The 27251-nt window shown below is 41.3% G+C and overlaps 1 protein-coding gene across 2 annotated transcripts in view; it reads left to right on the top strand.

Annotated features, from left to right (window-relative positions):
• LOC138739614 (P2Y purinoceptor 8-like) overlaps positions 1-27251 on the top strand; it is a 73205-nt gene that overhangs the window by 24380 nt on the left and 21574 nt on the right. Inside the window, exon 1 of one of the 2 annotated variants that reach the window (XM_069892009.1) lies at positions 5528-5632. The exons of the other annotated variant lie outside the window; for it this stretch is intronic. The gene's annotated coding sequence lies outside the window, so the exon portion shown is untranslated. Of the gene's footprint in view, positions 1-5527; positions 5633-27251 lie in introns of those variants that run through there. 2 annotated transcript variants of the gene reach the window in all.

Genomic DNA, 27251 nt, shown 5'->3' with positions numbered 1-27251 from the left:
TTCCTGCCTCTCAATCCATCAATGTCTCTCTTATCTTGTAAGTACAAGGATGCATTCACATCTTGTTACAGCCCTGCACATTCCCATCTCATGATGTTTTACCTAACACTCTGTGGAACAAACTCATCCAGAACATCCCCCACATCACTTTTGTGCTTTCTCTTAAGAACATCTGTTCCCAATTTTACTCTTCCTAGTTCCTGCCTCATCCCATCACGATTAGCCTTTCCCCAATTAAACACTTTTATCATTTTACCCTTGTCAATAGCTTTGACTCAGGTCAGAGTCGGCGTCAGAACAAGTCGAATGGGGGGCATTAGGGTAACCGCGGGGAGGGTACAACACTGACATTCGAAAGCTCTCTCTGCGAGGGGGGAGCAGGTGCCATACCTGCCATTAACCTCCTCCGTTCACCCCGTCGCACGTCCCCCCTCCTTCCAACGTGTACTTATAGCACGTGAAAATGAAACCACATGACACTCGTGTTGCGGGTGAGTGGGGAGCGGCATAATAACTCATTGAGGGGGTATAGCCTGTAAATGTCAATGATGTCGATGTGTCTCAGGGAGATGTTGTCATTATAACCGAAATGCTCCTCCACCAAGAGGTCCGTCACCTGACCAGGTTATTTACCCATTACTAAATCCTGTATGGCTGGTAAAAATATACACTATAATTAGCACTTCAAGGAATGAGCAAAATGTGGGAAGGTACCTGAAGAAAAAGGCTGGTAGAAATGGCAGGGGGAGGAGCACAGACTTATACTACCCCACACTCCCTGTTTGGACCCAAGGCACACCAAAAGTGGATAAATCCTTTGATCTGGGTGGAATGTACTCCAGGTAACTGAATGAAATGAAAGAACCTCTTAAGTTGAGTTTTGGTAATTTACTAGGGAATCTCAGTAGATGGGAAGAGAGGAAATGTGCTGTAATGTCTCTGTTTTACCAAAACAGTCAACAAAAGGCAGGGAACAGGAGGCTAGTTGGCTTGGGAAATTGCTTGAGGTTATCATTAGATTTCAGATTCAGATTTCAGATTTATTGTCAGAGTACATCACTTACAATCCCTCCTTACCTATTTAAACAAGAGGACCACTTTTTTGCGATCCCTTCAGAATGGCAGGGTAGGCAGAATGGTTAGCACAAGGCCTTTACAGTGCCAGTGATCTGGATGGGATTCAAATTCTGTGTCTGTAAGGTGTTTGCACATTTTCCCTGAATCTGCATGGTTTTTACCAGTGTACTGACAATAACCACACCAGCAGTGCGAGTATAAGACAGCATTCTTTGGCTTGGCTTCGCGGACGAAGATTTATGGAGGGGGTAAATGTCCACGTCAGCTGCAGGCTCGTTTGTGGCTGACAAGTCCGATGCGGGACAGGCAGACATGGTTGCAGCGGTTGCAGGGGAAAATTGGCTGGTTGGGGTTGGGTGTTGGGTTTTTCCTCCTTTGCCTTTTGTCAGTGAGGTGGGCTCTGCAGTCTTCTTCAAAGGAGGTTGCTGCCCACCAAACTGTGAGGCGCCAAGATGCACGGTTTGAGGCGATATAATAAACTAATATATACACTAAGAGGTCTTGTCTCTCTGCAAGATGAACCTGGAAGGCTAGACTGTAGCTCTGGACTCCTTTATAGACAAGGTCACCGGGATGACACCTAGTGACCTAGTGGTGTAATTACATGTCACCACATTTACCCCCTTAAAAAATTGTTATCCCCATCTCCTCCTTCCTCCCTTGTTTGCAAGTTCTTGTCCAAAGTTTTTTGTGGTTTCCGTTGCCTTCTGGACCTCCCCGGTAGTGATATAGGGGAGGGGTGTGTGGCCTGCTTTTTGGCCTTTCTTTGTGGAGGTGTGGGAGTGGAAAGTACAAGATGGCCATGTGGCCATGTGGGCTGGGGATTTCCTTGTATGGGATTAGGTCCTGCCATCAAGTCTAGGGTGGTGATATTTTGTAGGGCGTGCGTACCCAAGGTCTTGATTTCCGAGGTGGGTGGTCTAGTCCTCTGGGGTGACTCGATAGACGACTGTTCTGTTATACCTTCATTAAAATGAAGGTATAATCTTTAATCCATTTATTTTGTAACCCTAACTGAATCTAACTAAACTCTCTGAAGCCTCTGTCTGCCCGGGATATTACTAATGGTGAAGACAGACATAAAATATTGATTAAGTTCCTCTGCCATCTCTTTATAACCCATTACAAATTCCCCAGCATCATTTTCTGTCGGTCCTATGTCAACACGTGTCTCTCTTTTATTCCTTATATATTTGAAAAGGCTCTTAGCATTGTTTTTAATATTATTAGCTAATCTCCTTTCATAGCTCATCTTTTCTTTCCAAATGACTTTCTTTGTCTCTTTCTGTAAATGTCGAAAGGAATCTCAATCCTCTGACTTCCCACTAATTTTAGCTTCCTTGTGTGCCCTCTCCTTTGCTTTTATCTTAGCCTTCATCTCTTTTGTTAGCCACAATGGTACCATCTTTCCTTGGACAAATTTGTTGTTCCTTGGAATATATCTATCCTGCATTCCTTTTATTACTTGCAAAAATATCTTCCAGTCCTGCTCTGATCCTCCAATTAGTTTGCCTTCCCAGTTTACTTGAGCCAGTTCCTTTTTCATACCACTGTCATTTCCTTTATTCCACTGAAAAATTGATACACCCGATAAATTTTTTTAACCTTTTCAATTTTTAAATTAAATTCAACCATGTTATGATCCCTGCTTCCTAGAGGTTCTATGACCTTTAACTCCCTAACGACCTTGGGTTCATTGAAAATGACCCAAACCAGAACTTCAGATCCCCTGGTGGAATTCTCAACAAGCTGTTAACCATATAAACATATAACCACTTACAGCACAGAACAGGCCAGTTCGGCCCTACTAGTCCATGCCGTAACAAATCCCCACCCTCCTAGTCCCACTGACCAGCACCCGGTCCATACCCCTCCAGTCCTCTCCCATCCGTGTAACTATCCAGTCTTTCCTTAAATGTAATCAATGATCCCGCCTCGACCACTTCTGTCGGAAACTCATTCCACATCCCGACCACCCTTTGCGTAAAGAAATTTCCCCTCATGTTCCCCTTATAAATTTCCCCCTTCAATTTAAACCATGCCCTCTAGTTTGAATCTCCCCCACTCTTAATTGAAAAAGCCTATCCACGTTTACTCTGTCTGTCCTTTTTAAAATCTTAAACACCTCTATCAAGTCCCCTCTCAATCTTCGACGCTCCAGCGAAAAAAGCCCCAGTCTGCACAACCTTCCTCTGTAACTCAAACCTGGAAATCCTGTCAACATTCTCGTGAACCTTCTCTGCACCCTCTCTATCTCTTAAGTTTTCTACAAACTCTCTCTCCTAGCTTCCAGAATTTTACTGTCTTTCCCAATCCCCTGCCATGTTAAAGTGTCTAGTGTGAAAGCAAAATCAGCTCAACTCTGGCGTCATACTGGGGATTGATGTCCTTGACCCCTGGTACAATCCCTGGTATCTGCAGATGCTGGCATTGCAATCAGGCAAGTGTGAAACAGGCAATTGCATTGTGGGATTGAAATGACTCAAGATTTTGCGGGAGTGCAGGTGTGTGAAAGATGAAAAGATTAAAATGAAGATATAAACTTTGCTATGGGAAAGTCATAGCGGAAGAGAGAGAGGAAATAAATAGCAATATATAGCAACAGCGGACAATTTCTAAACAGCATGGAAAAGCTGGTAGCGTTGTAGTGCACAATTTATAAAGACCGTGGGAAAAGGCAATGACAGGCCTGACTTCCCAGTATGCTGTGTGGCAGAGAAACCCCTCCATGAATACTCCATACATGCAAACGTGCATACAGCCCTTTCTCTGCCGCATGGAATTCTGGGAAGGCAGGTCCACCGTCACTTTTTCCCCCACAGTATTTATAAATTGTACGTGATGGCACTTTCTCATGCTATATAAATTGAGCGCTATAGCACCACCAACTTTCCCACCCAGTTTAAAAATTTTCCGCTATTGCTATTTATTGATAGCACTTTCCCTCGGACCCTTATAAAGGTTTATATAGGTCGGCACATCAACAGGGGTTGAAGGGCTCATACTGTGCTGTACATAAAGCTTAATCATGTTATAATTAAGCATAATTAATTTTGTGTAAATATAAGATTTCAGGGTCTGAGTTACAGGGAAAGGTTGTGCAGACTGGGGCTTTTTTCTCTATAGCGTAGAAGATTGAGAGGGGACTTGATAGAGGTGTTTAAGATTTTAAAAAGGACAGACAGAGTAAACGTGGATAGGCTTTTTCAATTAAGAGTGGGGGAGATTCAAACTAGAGGGCATGGTTTAAGATTGAAGGGGGAAATTTATAAGGGGAACATGAGGGGAAATTTCTTTACGCAGAGGGTGGTGGGGATGTGGAATGAGCTTCCAGCAGACGTGGTCGAGGTGGGATCATTGGTTACATTTAAGGAAAGATTGGATCGTTACATGGATAGGAGGGGACTAGAGAGGTATGGACCGGATGCTGGTCAGTGGGACTAGGAAGGTGGGGATTTGCTACAGCATGGACTAGTAGGGCCGAACTGGCCTGTTCTGTGCTGTAAGTGTTTATATGGTTATATGCTTAAGATTTAGGGCAGTTCCACCATCATTCAATGCGTCATGACGTCACCCGTAGAAGGTAGAACAGTCCTAATCCTGGGGATGGCTCCTTGCAAGTGTGAACATGTGCAGTGTCCCATTTAGGAGTGGTCAAGTGTGAAAGGCCAAACCCCCATTCCTGTCTCAGGACACTGAATGACCATTTTAGAGGGATGCAGGTGTGAAAGGGGCCAATAATAGAATCGGCTGGGCCAAGTTGTTCATCCATGGGTCCAGGCAGTGGGCAGTCGAGGTTTGAACCTGGGATGATTACCTTCCCATCTTCTGGGGTTATGTTCATGCCTGCGTGTACCTGGAGAGGGAGCATACGGTGTCCACGGGTACGATGGGGGGATTTCTGGCACCGGTGGGCACCACAGGGGTTCGAGTGTGTTCTAGATGGTGAAAACTGTGTAATAAATAGTGTGCAACTGAAATAATGCAATATTGTAATTAATAATGTGATCTGTTGTAATCACTGATAGGAATAAAAGATGAACTTTATCAGTTTCCTCTTTTCTGTGTTTTTGTTTCAATATATCTTTTCTATCAGTGTGTGGTAATTTGTGCAAGTTATGGGGTTATAACCTGACCTGATTATTCTGATTCCATTCATTAAATCCAACATCTAGGCAGGAGAACATTGCAGTACTCTGGGCAAAGAGCATAGGATTGGGAATAATTAGGTAGGTCCTCCTCAGAAAATCTTCATCCATAGATCACATTAAGTCATATCAGGCCGTGGGAAATTGTTTTCTGCAAACTTTAAGACATGCAAGAACACATTTAGTTCATATTTGTAGTGTGGAGAATATGCTGACCTCACACTGAGAAAAGCTGTGTTGCCTGTCCCGTCATTTCCTTTGCGGTTTTACTCCGTGAGGAATTAGGATTTTGAACAAAAAAAAAGTAGTTAAGGTCAACCTGCCTTGCTTTTAGTGTTGTTCAATCCTTGGTCCAGTCTCAGCAAATCATTATTGTCAACCAGAAGACCACAAAGGCGAAAAAAAAGGTATTGTAATGTTATTTTTTATTGTTCTTCATGCAGCCCATTCAATCCAAAAGGCTTTACAACATCAAGGGAATTGGACATTCTACTTCAGATAGCATTGAGTGTTTCCAGGGTACCTCTTTCTGTTAGGCAATCAACTTGGTTTAAACTTTATAGACGTTCTGCCTTTTCCATGACCCCATGGTTGGAGAAATAATGTAGTAAGTGCAAGGAAATGGGACTGCAGCAGATCAGAGTTTGTAATTATCAGGAACAACCAAAAGGGTCTGGGGTATGTAAGGATATCTTAAAATGCTTTAAATAGACTACGTGTACTGGTATGATAGTCAGGTTAGATTAGTTGGGGAAAATGCAGTGGTTTCAACAGTGTAACAGAAGAAATGGCTAGCTTGTTAAGAAGAGAGTTAAACACAAAAGTCTACAGGCACCGTGATTGCAGTAAAACACACAGAAATGCTGGGGGACCTCAGCAGGCCTCACAGCATAGGTGGTAAACATATGTAAAGCTTGTGAAAAAACCCATGACTTAACATGCAATGCTATGTGGCTTTACAAGGGAATAATGCTGAACCAAGCCATGAAAGACCCCAACAATGAAGACGCTGTTTACATCCGGTACCAATCTGAGGCGCCTGCAAGCTCACACCAAGACACAAGAGAAACTTGTCCGTGAACTACTCTTTTCAGACGATGCCGCTTTAGTTGCCCATTCAGAGCCAGCTCTTCAGCGCTTGACGTCCTGCTTTGCGGAAACTGCCAAAGTGTTTGGCCTGGAAGTCAGCCTGAAGAAAACTGAGGTCCTCCATCAGCCAGCTCCCCACCATGACTACCAGCCCCCCCACATCTCCATCGGGCACACAAAACTCAAAACGGTCAACCAGTTTACCTATCTCGGCTGCACCATTTCATCAGATGCAAGGATCGACAACGAGATAGACAACAGACTCGCCAAGGCAAATAGCGCCTTTGGAAGACTACACAAAAGAGTCTGGAAAAACAACCAACTGAAAAACCTCACAAAGATAAGCGTATACAGAGCCGTTGTCATACCCACACTCCTGTTCGGCTCCGAATCATGGGTCCTCTACCGGCATCACCTACGGCTCCTAGAACGCTTCCACCAGCGTTGTCTCCGCTCCATCCTCAACATCCATTGGAGTGCTTTCATCCCTAACGTCGAAGTACTCGAGATGGCAGAAGTCAACAGCATCGAGTCCACGCTGCTGAAGATCCAGCTGCGCTGGGTGGGTCACGTCTCCAGAATGGAGGACCATCGCCTTCCCAAGATCGTGTTATATGGCGAGCTCTCCACTGGCCACCGTGACAGAGGTGCACCAAAGAAGAGGTACAAGAACTGCCTAAAGAAATCTCTTGGTGCCTGCCACATTGACCACCGCCAGTGGGCTGATATCGCCTCAAACCGTGCATCTTGGCGCCTCACAGTTTGGTGGGCAGCAACCTCCTTTGAAGAAGACCGCAGAGCCCACCTCACTGACAAAAGGCAAAGGAGGAAAAACCCAACACCCAACCCCAACCAACCATTTTTCCCCTGCAGCCGCTGCAACTGTGTCGGACTTGTCAGCCACAAACGAGCCTGCAGCTGACGTGGACTTTTACCCCCTCCATAAATCTTCGTCCGCGAAGCCAAGCCAAAGAATGATGCCATGGAAAGATAACAAGAGATATGGGAAATCATTTTGATAACAATCAGATGCTGGTCAAACAACTCTGCCTTTTAGTAGGATACAACTACAGAAGGTAAACTATGAAAAGTCTGCAGAGACCATGAGTGAAGGAAAACCACAATACTGGAAAAATTCAGCAGGTCAGAAATGTTGGCTACATATTGTTATTTTTGCTATATAAAGTGCACTATCTGACCTGCTGAGTTTCTCCAGCGTTGTGTTTTTAGTTAAAAATGTAATTTTGTTAAGGTTAAAAGACTGCATATTGCCAACAGGTGATTTGGCTCAAATGGTGATGCAAGATTAATATTGACTGCACTGTTCAAACTCCGTGTACAGCAAATTGTATCCCATATTGTGATCAATTTGTCTTGGCATTCAGGGCAGGAATAGACCATTCACCATGCCAAGAAATGTTCAATAAGATCGTGGCAGATTGATTGTAACTTCAACTTTGTATTCCCATCCATTCATGGTAACCCTTGATTCCATGCTTATAAGCAAGTTATTCACCTTGGCCTGAAAACATCAAAGACTCTGCCTTTGAGCAAGACAATTTCAAAGACCTATAACCCTGTAAAAGTAAAGGATTTAGCTCCAACTCTGACTTAAATAAATTATCTTTTATTTTAAAACACAAAAGCGCAAGAGATAGATACTTCCACAAGAAGAAACATGCCTGTGGTTTTGGTCAGATCAAGACTATACACTCTTGTCTCCTCTCACTCTTCCAAACTCCAGCAGCTATTAGCCTAACTTGTTCAATTTCCTCATAAAACAGCCCACCTCTTCTATGTATTAATCTCAGTTGACAAAGTACTTCCAAAGCATTAAAATCCTTCTTTAAAAAAAAGATCTGTGTATGGCATGGAGATGTGGGCTCACTGATGTCTTAACTGCAGCACAACATGCTCAATAATAAAAGACAACTTTCTATAAACATTATTTCAGTACCTGCTGTGACAGTCATGTTGTGTTTTTTTATTGTATATAGATAATGTTATGAGCCCAAAGGGCCCCAAAACCCAGCAGCAATAGACATTCACCAAGACAAGTAGTTACTGAAACAAAGGTTTTTTAAATTATCTTTAAACATGAAAACAGAATCAAACTTTAACTTATCTCTATTAATTTAACTAATCCAATTTAACCCACTTCTAATTCTAAGCACATGTGAATGTAATGTGTGTGTAAATTTAAGAAAAGTTCATTGGTTCACAGTTCAATCTCACTTCTCATTCTTCCGAGTTTCTGATTGCAGGCAATTCTTAGACTGTGCAAAGAATTTAACATGTATAAAGTTCACCAGGCCTTGGTGCTCAAAAGGTAAATGTTTACCGCTCAGGAAGGTTCTTTGTAGGTTTGCAGAGAGAGATTTGTTGTTCCAGGATTACCCCAACTGAGGAACCACCATTAGTCACCTCAATGTCTTGTTGATGAAACTTGCCTCATCAGGGTTCTCCAGATGATAACCTTTTTCTTTCAGGCTACCACAGAGTTTCTTTCAGTTCCACTTATTCCAAGAAAATCATCAGACAAATAGCACTTCCAGCCATCCGCCACTCTGGACTTTCTGTTTCAGTTCCTCCTGATTGTTTCAGTTCTCTCTCCCTCTCTCTCTCATGGGAGTCATGGGAAATTCAAACATGCTCAATTTTTTTGGAGACTTTTTCCAGTCTCCAGCATGTCTCGGAGACGTCTCCACGACATCTCCGTGATGTCTCCATCAGTTGCGGCGACGTAGTGGAGACCAATTTTGTCCGCGACTGGGAAGACACCTCCGTGACGTCTCCGGGATCTGTTGGAGACCAAGGAGATTTAGAAAACGTTGTGGTGATATCGCAGTGATGTTGCAGAGACGTCGCAGCAACTGCTGGAGACGTCACGACGACGTCCCCGTGATTTCCAGGCGAATTGGTTGCTACCTTGTCTGGAGACGTCGCGGAGACATCTCAGAGACGTCTCGGACATTGCCCTGGCGTCGCCTTGGTGAGAGTGCAAGCCATTTTTTGGTCTCCCGAGTTGCGGCGATGTCTCCGCCAATGAGATACCAGTGTTAAGTTAAGAGTTAAGTTTGCTTTCCAATTCTTCAAATGTTCTTCCCATGTGTCACTTTTTATGACCAAATCATCTGTATGTGTTAACCCTTGGATTACCAAATTAATCATCCTTTGAAATGTTGCAGGGACATTTTTCATGCCAAAAGGTAACACATTGTACTCATTTACCCGGATGGAGTAACAAAAGCTGAAATATTCCTTCCTCTTTCAGTTAAAGGCACAAAGCAGTAACCCTTCAAAAAATCCAACTTATTAAGAAATTTAGTTTTTCTTATTTTATCAATACAGTCATCTATTCTCAACATAGGATAAGCATCTGTTTTAGTTACTGAATTAACCTTCCTGCAATCTATACAAAACCTAATAGTTCCACCTGGGTTCAGTACCAGAATATAAGGAGGCCTTCAATCTGAGTTCGAGGGTCTAATAATGTCATTTCTCAACAGATGTTCCACCTCCTGATCCATGATTTTACTCCTCTAAATGTTTATTCTATGAGGGTGCTGTTTTATGGGACTTGCTTCTTCCACATCCACATCATGATAAATCACTGATGTCCTTTTTAGAACGTGAGGAAACAGATTTGTAAATTTCTTAATTAATTCCTTCAACTGCATCTGTTCTTGTGACTTAAGATGACCTAACTATTCCTCCAAATTTTCCAAAATAGCTGAGCTAGACAGTGCACAGGAACCATGGTTTCTTTAGGGTTACCCTCATAAGATTTTGTTTCTATAATCTTATGATCTATTACTTCCTCAACCCTGTCAACAGCTAACACCTCTGATAAAGATTATTCTCCACTACTATTACCCTCATAATAAGGTTTCAACATATTTATGTGACAAACCTGAGTTTTATTCTTTCTATCTGGAGTGTTAACAACATAGTTAACATCATTCAATTTTGATTTAACTGTGTACAGTCCAGAAAATGTAGCTCTCAAAGGATTGTCATGTGCTGGAAACAAAATTAATACTTTACTTCCTGTCTTAAAATTCCTCACTTGTGCTTTCCCGTCAAATAAACTCTTCATTTTACCCTGAGCCATTTCTAAATTCTCTTGTTCCAAAGTCCACACTTTTTGTAACCTATCCTTAGATTTAGAAACATAATCCAGCAAGTCCAACTGCACATCCTCATTAACCCACTGTTCTTTTATCAACATTAATGGCCCTCTAACCTGATGTCCAAACACAATTTCAAAAGGGCTGAAACCTAATTACTCCAGCACAGCCTCATTTGCAGCAAATAACAATAAATGAATACCTTCATCCCAAATCTTTTCCATTCTCCAGTCAATAAATTCTCATCATCTTTTTAAGAGTAGAATAAAATCTTTCCAAAGCTCCCTGAGTTTCAGGATGGTTCGCAGATGAAGTGATCTGTTTTATTCCCAACTCATAAATTAATTGTTGAAACAGCCCAGACATAAAGTTAGATCCCCAATCACTCTGAATTTCTTTACGTAATACAAAATCTGTGAAAAATCTTTCTAGAGCCTTTACCACCGGTTTGGCTTTAATATTCCTTAATGGTATACCTTCTGGAAATCTAGATGGCGTACACATAATTGTTAACAAGTACTGATTCCTAGACTTAATTTACGGCAAGGGACCTACACAATCTACAATAACCCTTGTGAAAGGTTCCCCAACAGGAATAGGTTGTAATGGAGCCAATGGAAGACCCTGGTTAGGTTTCCCCACAACGTGACAAACATGACATGTCTGGCCCCAATTTACAACATCCTTGCTCAAACCAGGCCAGAAAAAATGTCTCAAAATCTTATTTATGGTTTTCTTTACACAAGATGACCACCTAAAGGTGTACTGTGGGCTAAATTTAAAATTTAATTTCGGTAATTTCTAGGAAACACAACCTGATGAATTACCCACCACTCTTCATTAGCAGGAATATCAAGAAGTCCCCATTTTCTCATCAACAATTCACCCTTTAAGTAATAACCACAAGCCATTCCTTTAATCTTCTGTTCAGTTACTGCTTTATCTGTTAAGTCAACAAGACTTGTATCTGCTCTTTGTTGTCAAATTAACTCTTTCCTTGACAAAGAGAAATCCTTACTCTCACAATTACCCTGCTCTTTCAAAACCATTTCAGAAGCACCTGGCAAATTTCTGTCAATTGGATCTTCTTCATTTCTCAATAATTTCTTAAGACACCGACCTTGTTACTGCACATGGAGGATATATCTCACAATTCTCTTCCACCTCATCTTTCCTAGGCCTACTTGTTTATCTCAAAACTGACCCAAATTTATCCTCTGCCAAATCATTCCCGAATAAAAATGAGACCCTCTGCGTGGGTAACTTTGAAATTATTCCGACCACAACAGGTCCTTTAACTAACTTTGAATTTAGCACTATATTGTGAAGAGATATCGACTCCACCTCACCTCCAACACTTTTAATCAAAGTTGCCTCCCCTGTGTCAGTCCTTTGATCCAGAGATAAAATTCTTTGTACTAACAAGGATTGTGCTGAACCAGTATCTCTAAGAATTTTAACTGGAAACTGTGATTCTCCCTCCTTCACTGAAACAAAACCCTCCGAAACAAAAGGTTTGGAAACATCCATGACACCCTTATCAGGTTTAGAACATTTGCTCTGCCTAAATTCAACTGTCTGAAATACATGCTTCTGGTAAACCCTTACTTTATCATTACTTTTTTACTACTAGACAATTTGCAATAACAGGAAAAATGACATACAGATCCAGAGGTTATATCTTTTCCAACCTTCATTTCATCTTTTCTCTTAACACTCTCTCCAGACATAATTTCAAGCTTACCATCCTGCTCCATATTAATCCGCTGAACAGGCTTATTAATCTGTTCCACATTAACTTTCTGAAAATGCCTACCATTCATCCACTAATCTAACTGTTTGACACCACAAAGCCACGTCTCTCTCATCCAGGTATAATTTAATCTCCTTTGGGACACACCTTTTAATTTCCTCAATTGACATCAATTGTCAAAATCATTATTTATTCCTTTTGAGGTGGGCCAATGGTCAAACCATACAGATTTCTTCAGAGCAAAATCCATATAAAATTGATTCCATGCTTTTATCAAACTCCTAAATGTTTGTCTATGGAACCAACTCATAAGCTTTCAATACTGTTTGTTTAACAGTATCATAATTTGCCACTTGCTGTGCAGTCAATTTGTGCTTTTCCCTTCAATACACTTTGGAACATTAAAGACCACTTTTCATATGGCCATCTTGAGCTCTCAGCAACCTCTTCAAAGCTGAAAATAGGTATCTATATCTCCCTCATCAAAAGGAGGAACTATATTTACCTCTCTGCTAGGCAAAAACCTCTCCTCAGGAGTTACAGACTCCGCTCTCTTTCTTCCCTCCCTCTCAATTTTAATTCTCTCTAATTGAAACTGTCCTTCCCTTTCAATCTTTTCCAAGTCATATTTTCTCTGTCTTTCAGCTAACTCTTCCTGATATTTCCTCTGTTTTTCAGCTTGGTCTGTCTCATACTGTTGTCTCTGCAACTCAAAATTACGTTTCTCTCTTTCCTCTTGCTCGCTCCATTTTTCTTTTTCTTCTTCCATCCTCAATTTCTCCAATTCTAATTGCAATTCGCCAGATCTATCCTCTAGAATATCTTCTAAGTCTTTCTGAACAAATTTACCCTCACCTATATAGTATTTCACTCTAATCCTCAGAATTTGTAATTTCCTCATCCAATGCTTAACTTCAGTCAGTTTTAATTCCTTAGAAATAACCATCAGTTTCTCTTTTCTTTTGCTCTGCAGCTCTGCAGGTGATGGCTGTGACAAAAATTTATTAGCATCTATTTCTGCTGTTTTTCACACTCAAGCTTTAAATTAGCTTGGAAAAAAAAATATTTGACTAATGACCCACAAAACTCATGTTCAATTGACTGGATGAACCCCCATAAAATGTTACCAGACCAAAGGACACCAAAACCCAGCAGTAATAGACGTTCACCAAGACAAGTAGTTACTTAAACAAAAGTTGTTTTTAATTATCTTTAAACATGAAAACAGAATCAAACTTTAACTTATCTCTATTAACTTAACTAACGCAACTTAACCCCCTTCTAATTCTAAGTGCACGTGTGTGTAAATTTAAGAAATCTTCATTGGTTCACAGTTTAATCTCACTTCTCATTCTTCCAAGTTTACTGGTTGTAGGCAATTCTTATATTGTGCAGAGAATTTAACATGTATAAAGTTCACCAGGCCTTGGTGCTCGAAAGGTAAATGTTTACTGCTCAGGAAGGTTCTTTGTAGGTTTGCAGAGAGAGATTTGTTGTTCCACGATTTCCCCAACTGAGGTTCCACCATTAGTCACCTCAATGTCTTGTTGATGAAACTTGCCCCATCAGGGTTCTCCAGATGATAACCTCTTTCTTTCAGGCTACCACAGAGTTCATTTCTGTTCCACCTATTCCAAGAAAAACATCAGACAGATAGCACTTCCAGCCATCCACCACTCTGGAGTTTCCGTTTCTCCTGCTTGTTTCAGTTGTTACTGTTTAGTCTCTCTTTCTCTCTCTCACTCACTTGCCAAAACACCCTCCTTCTCCAGCAAACAATAGGAGTTAGACTTATGCTACCATCTGTTGTTTTTATGTAAACAAGAACCCATGAGTGACCTTTCTGTGCACTCTGTGAAAATCCTTGCATAGAGCTTTCAACAGTAAAAGTGTCTCCAGACTAATCATTTAATGACATCATTTCAATTAGCACCTACTTGTGAAATGAGCATAGCATTCTCCATAGTTTCTGTAAAGCATTCAGTATTTAAACAAACTAAACCATCCTGTCCCTCAATAGCTACCCACCGAGTTTTACCCTGGGCAGGTGTCACTATTTCTCCTTTTACAGGAGGGCCACTACCTGATGGTGCCACCCATCCCTTTTGTTTGACATTCTCTAGCTCGGGAATGGGGGGCAATGACTGTTTTTCCTCTGGAATAGGCTGTAGTTCAGAAATGTGAAGAAGTCGGTGGAAAGGTGTACCTCCCTTTAAAGGGCGATGATTCAAATTGTCGACTGCCTGCTGCAGCACATGGCACCACCCCTTCAGGGTCCCCACTGGTGTTAATAAACAAATTTGTTCCTTCAGTAAGCCATTCATTTGTTCAACTAACCCGGCAGCCTGTGGGTAATAAGAAATATGGTGGACCCATAAGATACTGTTGTCAGTTGCCCAATCACAGATTGCCTTCCCGGATAAGTGTGAGCCATTATCAGACTGAATCTCCTCTGGTACATCATAACAAGAAATTAAATGGTTTAGTCCTTGGATAGTGCTAACTTGGTCAGCCGTCTTGCTGGGAAAAGCAAAAACAAGGATCAAAAAGGTGTCAACAATTACTAGGACATAACATTTACCCATACAGTCTGGCATGGGGCCTATGTAATCAATTTGCCAGACCGCAGCTGAGCGAGCACCCCATCTTATTCGGCCATGGGGACCAGGAGGAACGGTGCGGGACTTCACAAGCTGACATGCTGGGCATGTACGCACGACCATGCGGACATCATCCTGATGGACAGGTAAGGCATGTGTACGGGCCCACATATCTGATCCCTTCTCCCCCAAATGGCTACTCAAATGTGCCCATCAAGCCAGGGGGACGGTATCAGTGTGGCTGATAGAGGCAAGCTGATCTTCTCCTGCATTATGTTATGCCATGTTAGTCGTCGCATTGGTATGGGCGTCAACATGATATACGGTTATCTCACGATGATGGGAAGCATCCCACAACAGCTGCCACAACTATTTTCCCCATACTGGGCGGTCATGTTTCAGCTAGTCGTTCTTTTGCCAATCAAGTATCCATTATCCACAGCCCAGGAATCGGTAAACAGGCGAAGAGGGTGATCATGAGGGTCTACTGGTAAAGTGAACGTCTTCAACTCAGTATACTGGCTGGAGCCACTACCCCCTCCTCCGATAAGTGAGTTCCCGACCTGGAATGGTAAGCCACCGCCTTCCACGTCTGCTTTCCTTGCAACCACCGGCTGCTACCATCAGTAAACCAGGCATCCTCTTGTTCTGCTGAACTGGTGAAGGGGGTAGGGGAGGGGGAAAGGCAGGTTCAACATCCTTGTGACGAGATGGAAGATCAGCCACCTGTTTGTGTATGCGGCCCACCTCTTCAGGCCCTCTGGTCGCACGACTCTGAATATACCACTTCCATTTAACAATAGAAGACTGTTGAGCCCGCCCGATCTTTAGATTAGCGTTATTTGCCAGGACCCAGTTCATTATTGGAAGTGCAGGTCACAACTGAACATCTGCATCACCTGTCATTCTTTCCGTCTCCAGCAGGGCCCAGTAACAAGTCAGTAACTGATGTTCAAAAGCAGAATAACGAGTGGCAGCCTCGAGTATGGTTCATGACCAGTATCCCAGCGGGACTCGTCGGCCCTCTTGTTTCTGCCAGAGGCTCCAGGAGGCCACATGATCAGTAACGTAGTTCGTAGGGGGTTATTTGGGATGTGGGGAGAAATGGGCAGGGCCTGAAGAATAGCCTGCTTGGCGGACTGGAACGCCCTTTCCTGATCATTACCCCATAAAAAGTCTGCTTTCTTTCGGGTAATCTTGTATAGAGGACGTAAAAGCAATGCCAAGTGTGGAATATGGTGTCGCCAGTATCTCAATAGCCCTAGAAAATGCTGGGTCTCCTTTTTGTTAGTAGGAGTGGCCAAGACTACGATCTTATTGCGAACTTTATCGGGAACCACCTGTTCTCTAGCATGCCACTGAATTCCAAGGAAAATAACCATCTGGGGTGGGCCCTGCACCTTGGAGGGGTTAATGACCCACCCTCTTTGCATCAGGGTATCTTGGACACTCTCCATACCTTCCTGTACCATCTCTTCCGTGGCCCCTTGGATCATCACATCATCAATATAATGTGAATCGAGAGAGAAGGCGATACCGGCAGCGTCTCCAAATCAAGGGCAATTAGGCTGTGGCAAATAGTGGGAGAATGTACATAGCCCTGAGGGAGGTGGGTGAAGGTATAATGGTTCCCCTTCCACGTAAAGGCGAACTGATCCTGTGAGACCTCAGCTATAAGAATACTGAAGAAGGCATTAGCGAGATCAATGACAGTATACCATGTTCCCAAGTTCCCAGTAGCAATGTTTTCAATAAGGGTAACAATGTCCGGAACTGCCAAAGCAAGTGATGGGACATGTTTGTTCAAAAAACGATAGTCAACTGTCATTCTCCAGGAGCCATCCGGCTTCTGGACCGGCCAATTAAAGGGCAATGTTGTGGGCCTCACTACCCCTTCTTCTTGCAAAGCATCAATGGTGGCAGTAATCTCTTCTTGCCCTCCAGGGAGTCGATATTGTGGAATGCATACTGGTTTCGGGGGTGGGGGGGAGGCACCATCACAGGATCCCACTTAGCCCGACCCATCACTAGTCTTTTTGTAATAGTCCGAACTCCAAATGCAAATCCCCCTTGGCTAGTATTAAAGGCTGTACCAGCCAACATATTAATACCCAGGATATACTCGTCAGTGGTAGCCACCAAGGCATGTAACCATACAGGGGAAGGGCCATCACCCACCGTGGCACGGACTTTTATTTCCTTCACCAGGGTGATCACTCCTCCCATCCCCTCTATTCGAAACGTCAATCCAGTCCAGAGGTCGGGGTTACCAGGAATCACCGAGTGCTCCGCATCGGTGTTGACCAAGGCCAAATATTGGCAGTCATTACCCCCATCCCAATGGATTGTTAACAATATGTAGGGCCGTGGGTCCCCATGCATCCACCATATCTCAATGGAGTAGACACGGGAACCCTGCCCACACCCTCATGCCTTAGTAGGGTTTGGGGGCTTCCAAGACCACATGCCACTATTATCCATAAGAGCCTTTTTAACCATTTGTTGTTTCTCATCAAGGGTAACTGGAGCAGGAGAAGCCAGCTCGATAGAAGCAGCAGTGGGGGCAGAAGGCACAGCTGGGCCAGGGAGACTCAACAGCTGGGGATGATGTTCCCCTGCTTTTCTCTTATAAAGGGCATAAAGGACTGTGGTAGGTTTCCCATCAATATCATTTTTAGGTACGCCTAACTTTAACAAGGTTAGAAAAAGGTCCTTTCTTGTCGGTCCTTTATTAGTAGCAGCCCCTCTCTGTTCATCCTGCTTGTCTGATTTAACCTGGGCTGTACTTGAGTGGATTTTACCTCCCAGTTCTAATTCTCGAAGCCCAGATAAGGCGTGCACCGCCTCAGACACAGGGTGCCCAATTAGCGGACTAGTTACGGACAGAATCAGTCCCCGTACAGTGGGTTGGGCGGAACAAACCAATCGGATATGCATTCCGGCCACGAATAGCTCTTCATCAGGGCTCCCCCCATGAACCCACAGCCACAAATGCCCTGCATACAAGGCAGAGACCAGGGCCTGTTGACGAATTACCGCTATACCCTCCTCTGTGGTGCCCCAATTGTTCAGCAAATGTAAACCCCAATCTACTGGTGACGGGTATACTCATAGCAGGGCATCCCCCAGAGTGGCAAGTAAGTAATCCACCTCTCTCTCTCTACCCCGCAGCTCAGCAGTGACCCGGATATCAGTAGTCAATGTTCCTAATCCCAACAATTCCTCAGGGGTTAAATATACATGACCCCCTCCTTGCTCCCAAACACGCAGGAACCAGGCCGCCAAAGTTTCTCCCGTCTTTTGCCTAAATAGATCTCCAATGGCTGCCAGCTCTTTTATAGAGAAATCACGTATCGTTGACTGCTCCCGACCCCTGTTCCCACTTTGGCCCACAGAGCCCTTTACCCAGTCTACTGGAGGAGGCCGAGGCCATCCCAGAGAGGGGGTGGGCCAGAGAGCATATGCAGGGGTTCGGGTATCTTCCCCTGGGTCCACTTGGGAGACAGGGGTATTCAATTTCTACCCTTACATCATCCCCCCTTCTGTCTCCATCTGTTTGGGAAGTCTGCTGCCTTACGGGGAGGGGGTGAACAGTAGGTGGAGAGGGGCGTATGTCAGGCACATGGCAAGGGGTATCTGCATTATTACCATGGTCATCATTCCAGATATCAATTACATCAGGATCGTCACCATTCCTTATCATGGCATGAATACGATATGGATCGGGTTCTACTCCATGCCTTACCCGTCCATCAGTATGATGTCCACATGGTCATGCGTACATGCCCAGCACGTCAGCTTGTGAAGTCCCGCACCGTTCCTCCTGGTCTGCATGACCGAATAAGATGGGGTGCTCGTTCAGCTGTGGTCTGGCAAATTGATTACATAGGTCCCATGCCAGACTGTATGGGTAAACGTTATGTCCTAGTAATGGTTGACACATTTTCGGGCCTGGTTTTTGCTTTTTCCAGCAAGATGGCTGACCAAGTTAGGAGTATCCAAGGACTAAATCATTTAATTTCTTGTTATGATGTACCAGAGGAGATTCAGTCTGATAATGGGTCGCACTTCTCTGGGAAGGCAATCTGTGATTGGGCAACTGACAACAGTATCTTATGGGGCCACCATATTCCTTATTACCCGCGGGCTGACGGATTAGTTGAACGAATGAACGGCTTACTGAAGGAACAAATTTGTTTATTAACACCACTGGGAACTCTGAAGGGGTGGTGCCATGTACTGTAGCAGGCAGTTGACAATTTGAATCATCGCCCTTCCACCAACTTCTTCACGTTTCTGAACTACAGCCTATTCCAGAGGAAAAACAGTCATTGCCCCCCATTCCCGAGCTAGAGAATGTCAGACAAAAGGTATGGGTGGCACCACCAGGTAGTGGCCCTCCAATAAAAGGGGAAATGGTGACACCTGCCCAGGGTAACACTCGGTGGGTAGCTATTGAGGGACAGGATGGTTTAGTTTGTTTAAATACTGAACGCTTATGGCATCGTGAGTGACATATGTCAAGCTTCTTTGTTCCAGGTCCTCCATCTTGCGCTCCTGCTGATCTGGCTTAATAGCTGCTTTGGTGCCAGGAATTGGATTTGTAATGTCGAGGACGTTCCGAGGGAGTTGCCCGTGGGGGACACGGCCTAATGTATCCACTAATATTTCTGTTATTGTTCAGCATGTTTCTAAATCTGTTCGTGAGCTCCAGTGTCTGGGTATTGTGGCCCACAAGGATAGTTTGAGCCTTGGTTGGAATCCTTTTTCATGGTTTACTGCTACATTTGTCCGTTATTAGCACCAGCCCCTCTCTTTTCATCCTGCCGACTACGCCAATTGTCCTGGGTAAACTTGTACCTCTCATTTTGTTCGTTTTAGATTGGTCACAGTGTCTGAGCTACCGAAAGAAAATAGACACACACGCCGAGAGCACTTCAGTTTATAGAAATCTTTATTACAAATTCTAAAGCTGATATCAAACTACAATATGCAAGCCCTTCCCAATTATACTTATCAACGCTTGGACTGGTCCCAACTGCCAAGGCAAGGCAACGACTGCACACTTGTAGTAGGTTGTCGGGGTGCCTGTAGCAGGTTCTCCACCTCCCCCGACCGGGACGTTGGCTGGACTCTAGAAGTTCTTCTTCTTGCTGAGAGATGTTGCCACCTCTCGGAGAGTCTCAAACTTCAGCAGCGGGACCATGGCTTATATTACCCAAAAACTGTTTACTCAAGCACCTATTCCCAGCATAGAAAGAAAGATAAGCGAGCAAGCTAGCATGCGTAGGCTTCTATCAAATAACACAACTTTCTAGTTTATCACTTTGAATACAATGGATTATTTTGCATCAAGGTTAGGCCTTTGACAGTCTGTGACCAAAACAAGCAGGAAGATTAAATGTTCTTGGTACACAGATGTCCTTTTGTCAGATAACAGCATCTCTGGCCCTTCGGTGGAATTTAGCTTATGTCTGCTTATTCTAAAACACAAGCAGGTTCTCAGCCTTGTAGAAGCAAAGGCCGCAAAAGTTAAAAATAACCTGGTTTAAATCTTCCATTACATCACTGAATATGAATTCTTCAGTATTTAAAAAAAGATCTGTTTTAAAGTGTATGTAACCTACTCTAATTTTACCAATTTATCTAGCAAATACATATACAAAATATTCCATCGCAATATATTTTGGTGAGATCAATTGTGGCAGGTTTTTTTAGTGTAGGTCACATACAAACACTTCAAAGCAAATCTCCTTTAAAATATTAGAACTCTTCTCAAGCCTGACAGTCCGGCTCCAAGAGCCTTTATGAAAACCTTGAAGAGTACCCAAAGGACTTCACTAATGGATTGTTGCTTTGAAAAGCAACAGATGAAAGAGCTCAGAGGATTAGGTCAGGACCGTAAACTGTCTGAGTGCAGCTTGCTATTCTAAATGGGTCACGTGGTTTTGCAAGTAGAGAGAGTCAAATGGGCTTTTCTCTGGGAGAGAGAAAGAGAGAATTCAGTTCAGCAGTGGAAAAACCCCATTTTGAAGATGGGTTTGGAGTTCTTAGTTCAGCCTGGTCAAAGCCCTTGTGGTCCCTACAAGAGGAGAGGACTGGCTGCCTAATGTTTCACTTGAAAATAGGGAAACAAAAAGGAACTCTGTGGTGAACTGAAAGAAAGAAATTATCACCTGGAAAACCCTGATGGAGCAAATTTTTTTGGCAAGACACTGGTGTGGCAGATTAGAAGGGATCTGTTTGTGTCCAGCCAACAACAAATCTCTCTCTAAAAACCACCAAGAAAATTCCTGAGCGGTAACCATTTACATTTCAAGCACCAAAGCCTGGTGAACTTCATAAATGTTAAATTTTGTGCGCAGTATAAGAATTGCCTGCAACCAGTGAACTTGGAGGAATTAGAAGTGAGATTGGACTGTGAATCAATTAACTTTTCTGAACTTACATTACATACATGAGCGCTAAGAATTTGAAGGGGTTTACGTTAGGTAAAATAAGTGTTACAAGATCAAACCAGCAACTACAAAGAAGGCATATCACACAGGGGTAAAGATGAACAATTACTTTATTAACAAAAAAAATCACCTTCAAACTTTAATTCAAAATCCCCCCTTTTATAACAATGCCCACTGGTTACTATGCAAATCTATATAACAACATAAAACTAATAAATTCCCCAGCCTAAAGATAACAGATGTAATTAAAGTCAAAGTTATATTTCCAACCAGCCCACAGAAAAATTTAGACACAAAACAAACACAAAACACACAAGACTCACTAAACTTCGATCTCAACCAAAGCAAAGATCTGAAACAAAATTCAGTTTGTTTGGTAAACTGAAGCCAAAATATCTTTGAGAGAGAGAGAGAGAGCACAAAATTTGAAGTGGTCTTGTGTTGCTTGCAGAGAGAGAAATAGCTGGATAGGTCTGGATTTTTCTGGCTGCCTTCAGAATGTTCATCTATTTTGAAATCCCAACATTCTAAACTGTCCTCCAGACCATCCTCTTTTGAACATAAAACCACACAACACATAGGCAAATACACATCTCCGAACTCTATAACACCTCCCCTGCTAAAAAAATTGGTCCACAAAAACAAATGTTTAACAATTAATGGAATTATTACATAAATAAAATAAAATAAACACTCAATTTTTTTACAGTAAGATTGTAATTAGATTCAATTCTACCCAGATTAACATCTTGACAAACAATCTGCTATTACATTATCCATCCCCTTTATGTGTGTAATAATTAAATCATACTCTTGTAACATTAAGCTAACCGTTTGTTCTTATTTTTTTATATTAGACAGAAATAAATAATGGATTATGATCAGTATATATTAGTATTGGGTTTTGAGCAGTATAAATATAAATATACACATCAAAATTTTGCAACACTAAAACAAGCGCTAATAACTCTTTCTCAATGGTTGAGTAATTTTGTTGATGGTTGTTAAACTTTTTCGAAAAGTACAAAATAGGATGTTCTAATCCATCACCATCCTTTCTCTGTAACAGTACAGCATCAACCACTTTGTCACTGGCATCCATGGCTAAAGAGAATGACTTTTCAAAGTTAGGGGTCAAAAGTACAGGCTAATGGCATAAAATGGCCTTTAACTTCCTGGCATGCATCTGACCAGATAAAATTTTCTTTCTTCCCAAGTAGTTTTGTTAATGGGATTGCAATTTCTGCAAAGTTTTTGCAAAATCTACGATAGTAGCCAATCATATCAAGAAATCTCCGAAGAGCTTTCTTATTACCGGGGATATGGAACACAGTGATAGCCAATACTTTTACTCCAACCAGTGCCACCTATCCCTCTCCTTCCACATAACCCAGATAAATTACAGTGGCATGTCCAAACTCACTCTTGTGAAAATTCACTGTGAGGTGTGCTTCCACCAGTCTCTGAAATAACTGTTCTAATTCAAGCATGTATTCTTACCATGTATCCATACTAATTACTAAATCATCAATATGGGCTCCTGTGTGCTCTAAACCCTGAATTACTGCATTAATCATTCTCTGAAATGTGCCAGGTGCATTTTTCATCCCGAAAGACATAACATTATACTCATAAAATCCTGAAGGTGTAACAAATGCAGAAATCTCCCTGCTTTTCTCTGTCAAAGGAATACACCAGTATCCTTTTAAGAGATCAATCTTTGTCAGAAACTTAGCCTTCCCCACCTTATCTATAAAATCATCTATTCTGAGAATAGGGAACTCATCAGTCTTTGTCACCATGTTTACCTTTTGATAATCTGTACAATGGGGGGCATGGCAAGATGGCGTAGAGGGCAGACATGTGATCACACCCCTCCTCAGCCAGTTTTTTAAGCACCCATCTTTAAAGTTTATATAAGTGATTAAAAGTTGTATCTTTATTTTTGGGAATATTAGTGGGTCATAATGGTGACTAGTGTTAAAAATCACAAAAGCTGAATTACAGAAGAAATTACCTTTTAAAAGTGCTGAATAATTGAGGCCTACCTGTCCAGCTGAAGCCACGGAATTGTCGTTTGGAACCTCCAAGGCACAAGAGAACTCCTGCCAGACTGAGTATTACACCGGCGCCGACCTTGTCTGCACAAGATGGTGCTGGCGTGTTTACGAGCTCGACCTGAGTTGATTCGCGTGTTCACGATGTCGGACACATGGGTGACCCGGCTGAGAGAAGAGCCCTTGAACCTGGACTGCCATCAGGTGAGCCAGGGATGCGGAGAATGGCGTCAGAAGCTGCCTCTGCGCAGTCCCTGGCCTTGACAGGCATGCACGGTGCTTCAAGGGTCCGTGAGTTACTGGATTGCGTGTGGGCTGTGGGGGGGGGGACCCGAGCGGCGGCATCCCGACATGGTTGGGATACTGCCATCAGGTGTGCAGACCCGCAGCCACATGGGGAAGGGCCCGACAACGTTGGACGAAGAGGAAGACTTACCTTTAATGAGCAGTTCACAGGAACAATTTGAGGTGGAGTCTAGATAAGGTAGGCCTCAAAATGTGGAACTGGAATTTGGAATGGAGTCTGTTTGAACAGTCTTGGAAGGGATTGCCTATCATATGGACAATATGTCTAAACAAATGACTCAAAGATTTTTGGATGTGACAACTAAAATATCTAATATGTCTGAAGATATATCAACAGTTAAGAGGGATGTCAGTAAATGGATTAAATCAGTGGATAGAGAGCAAGAAAATGTTTTAAAAATTGATACATTAAAAGCTTATTTAAGAGGACAGATTATTAGCTATACTACTAAACTTAAGAAGAACTATATGGCAGAAAGTTTTGAATTAGAAAAGCAAATTGATGAATTGGAGAAGGAATTTCAGAAGGAATTGACAGAAGATTTTAAAAAAGTGGCTTTGACTAAATTGAAATTGTGTTATAATACGTTGCAGACTTAACAATTTGAATGTTTAATTAATCGATCTAAGTAGCGTTATTATGAGTTGGGTGAGAGGGCACATAAGGTACTTGCATGGCAGTTAAAGAAGGAACAGGTTTCACGGACTATTAATGCTGTAAAAAAGAATTCAACAGTTACCTATAAACCTTAGGAACTAAATGACCATTTTTATTCATTTTATTAAAAAAATATAAACTTCTGAAGGGAAACAGGATAGTGGTTCTATTGATTCTTATTTATCTAAGTTAACATTAACAGCATTAGAAGAGGAGGATGTTATGGATTTGGAAGCTCCGTTCACAGAATTAGAGATTAAGGCGGCTATGTTGGAAATGCCCAATGGGAAGTCACCAGGTGACGATGGGTTTTCAATGGAATTTTATAAAGTTTTTTATGAAGATTTATCTTTGGTGTTTGAGGAGTCATTACAACAAGTGACCAAAGAGTCTGAGTTACCAGAATCTTGGTCTAGTGCTTTAATTAATGTAATCCCCAAAAAAAGATAGAGTCCTGTTGAAAGTGTCTTCGTATAGATCTATTTCTTTATAAAAGTATTAGCAAATCGACTTGCTAAGTATTTACCTAAATTGATACATGTTCATCAAACAGGTTTTATTAAGAATAGAAACACTTCAGATAATATTCTTCGGTTGATTAGTTTGGTCAATGCATATTGACAGCAGCCCAACCACCCAATGGTGGTTTGACAGGGTTGAATGGGATTTTTTTTAATTTAAAGTATTGGAGAAGTTTAAATTTGGCCCTTTTTTATTGGTTGGGTTAAAGCTTTATATACGAACCCGACTGCTAGGGTGGTGACAAATGGTCAAGTTTCATCATTATTTAAATTGACGCTTTCAACTCGACAAGGTTGTCCATTGTCACCAGCTCTGTTTGCATTGGCTATTGAGCCGTTAGCTCAAACAATAAGGCAGAATGAAGAGGGATGAGAGTGATGGATGAAGATTATAAGATTAATTTATTTGCAGATGATGTTTTGATATATTTAACAAACCCAGAACAATCATTGCCACATTTGAGGGAATGTTTATTACAATATGGAATATTGTCTGGATATAAAGTTAACTGGGACAAGAGTGAAATTTTGCCAGTTGGAGAGGGAGATTATTCAGAGTGTAAAAATATTATAAAACTGAAATGATCTGATAAAAATTAAATATTTAGGAATAATTGTAAATACTGAGTATCAATCTTTATACAAGTTAAATTATGTTCCATTATTAAAAAAGATTAAAGCAGATTTAATTAAGTGGTAAGATCTTCTGTTAACTTTAATTGGTTGAGTTAACTGTATTAAGATGAATTTTTTTCCTCGTATTCAATATTTATTTCTATTAATACCGTGTTCTCTTTCAAAGAGTTTCTTTCAGGATTTAAATAAAGTTATGAGAGAATTTTTATGGAAAGGTAAACTACCACGGGTAGCATTACATAAACTTACTTGGAAGTATGCATTAGGTGGGCTTCAATTACCTCATTTTCAAAATTATTATGAAGCAGCCCAGATGAAATTTATTAGTAGATTGATGGATTTGGACCATCCCCTGAATTGGGCTAAAGTTGAGATGGCTTGTATTTCTGAAGTCGAGGTGTATCAATTTATATTTTGATGGAATGTAAATTTGATGAGGGAATATAATATGCTGATATTAAAACATCTATTAAAACTATGGATTAAAAAAAATAAGATTTTAGAATCAAAAGGTAAATTGTCAATTTTAACTCCATTATATAATAATCAGCTTATTTCTTTTTCAATGTTTAATAGTCATTTAAAGAGTTGGGATTCTAAGGGTATAAAAACATTACAGGATTGTTTTGTATAAGGTCAGTTTCTTTCTTTCAATTAATTGAAAGAGTGTTTTGATATTGCTGAAAATTCTTTATTTGTTTATTGTCAACTTCAATCTTTGGTGAAAAGTCTGTATGTTAGAGAGATGATTTTACCTTTATTGACGGAATTCGAGTCTTTGATTTCTTCTATACCAAAAGGGGTTATATTTCTGTTATGTTCCAAGTATTACAAGATAATATGGATAACGGAATGGGAGCAGTCTAAGCTTAAATGGGAAAATGATTTAGCTTTTGTTTTTCCTGAAGATTATTGGGCAGATACGTGTCATGATCGTGTTAATAAATTGATGAATGTGCGGTACGGAATGGTTAATTATAATTTTCTACATCAGTTGTATTTAACTCCAGAGAAATTGAAAAAATATGGTTTTAATCATTCGGATTCTTGTTTCAGATGTGGTGTATGTACTGGAACTTATTGACATGCTGTTTGGTCTTGTGTGCATGTACAACAATTCTGGGATGAAATTAAGTTAATTTTGAAAAAATTATATAATTTTAAGTTACCATTAGATCCATATATTTTTTTTTAATGGGTAATATGATTCCTTTAAATGGATTAGGGTTGGATAAATTTCAAATTGCATTTATATATTTAGCATTGTCTGTAGCTCAAAAATGTGTAACAAGTACATGGAAAGATAATATAGTGATTAATATAATGCGATAGCATAATGAATTGAAAGCTTGTACTGTTATGGAAAAAAATACATATAATCTGCATGACAATTATTATTTTTTTGCTAATAAGTGGTTACCATATTTGGAATATATGCATTTAGATATATTTCGATTTATTATATACTTTTAGTTTCTGTTTATATATTTTTAGCTCTCCTTAAGAGAACTGGCTGATGGGTTGGGGAGGGGTGGGGATTTGATTTAATTTTTTTCTCTCTTATCTTTTTTCTTTCTTTTTGTTTTCTTTAATATATATATTAATATAAAATTCTCTTTATGGAATGTATTTTGTATTACTATTAATTATTTTTCAAATAAATAAAGTTTAATTTAAACAAAACATAATCTGCACAATACCTCATTGAGCCATCAGGCTTAGGCACCAGAACACAGGGTGAACTCCAATTTGAATCTGATTTTCGGATGATGTCATTTTTGAGCATATAATTCACTTCTTGATCCAACAAACTGCACT

Source organism: Narcine bancroftii, chromosome 7 (assembly GCF_036971445.1).
Source record: "Narcine bancroftii isolate sNarBan1 chromosome 7, sNarBan1.hap1, whole genome shotgun sequence".
Classification (NCBI taxonomy): domain Eukaryota; kingdom Metazoa; phylum Chordata; class Chondrichthyes; order Torpediniformes; family Narcinidae; genus Narcine; species Narcine bancroftii.
The sequence above is the reverse complement of the archived record's forward strand: the minus strand, read 5'-3'. Positions and strand labels throughout refer to the sequence as shown.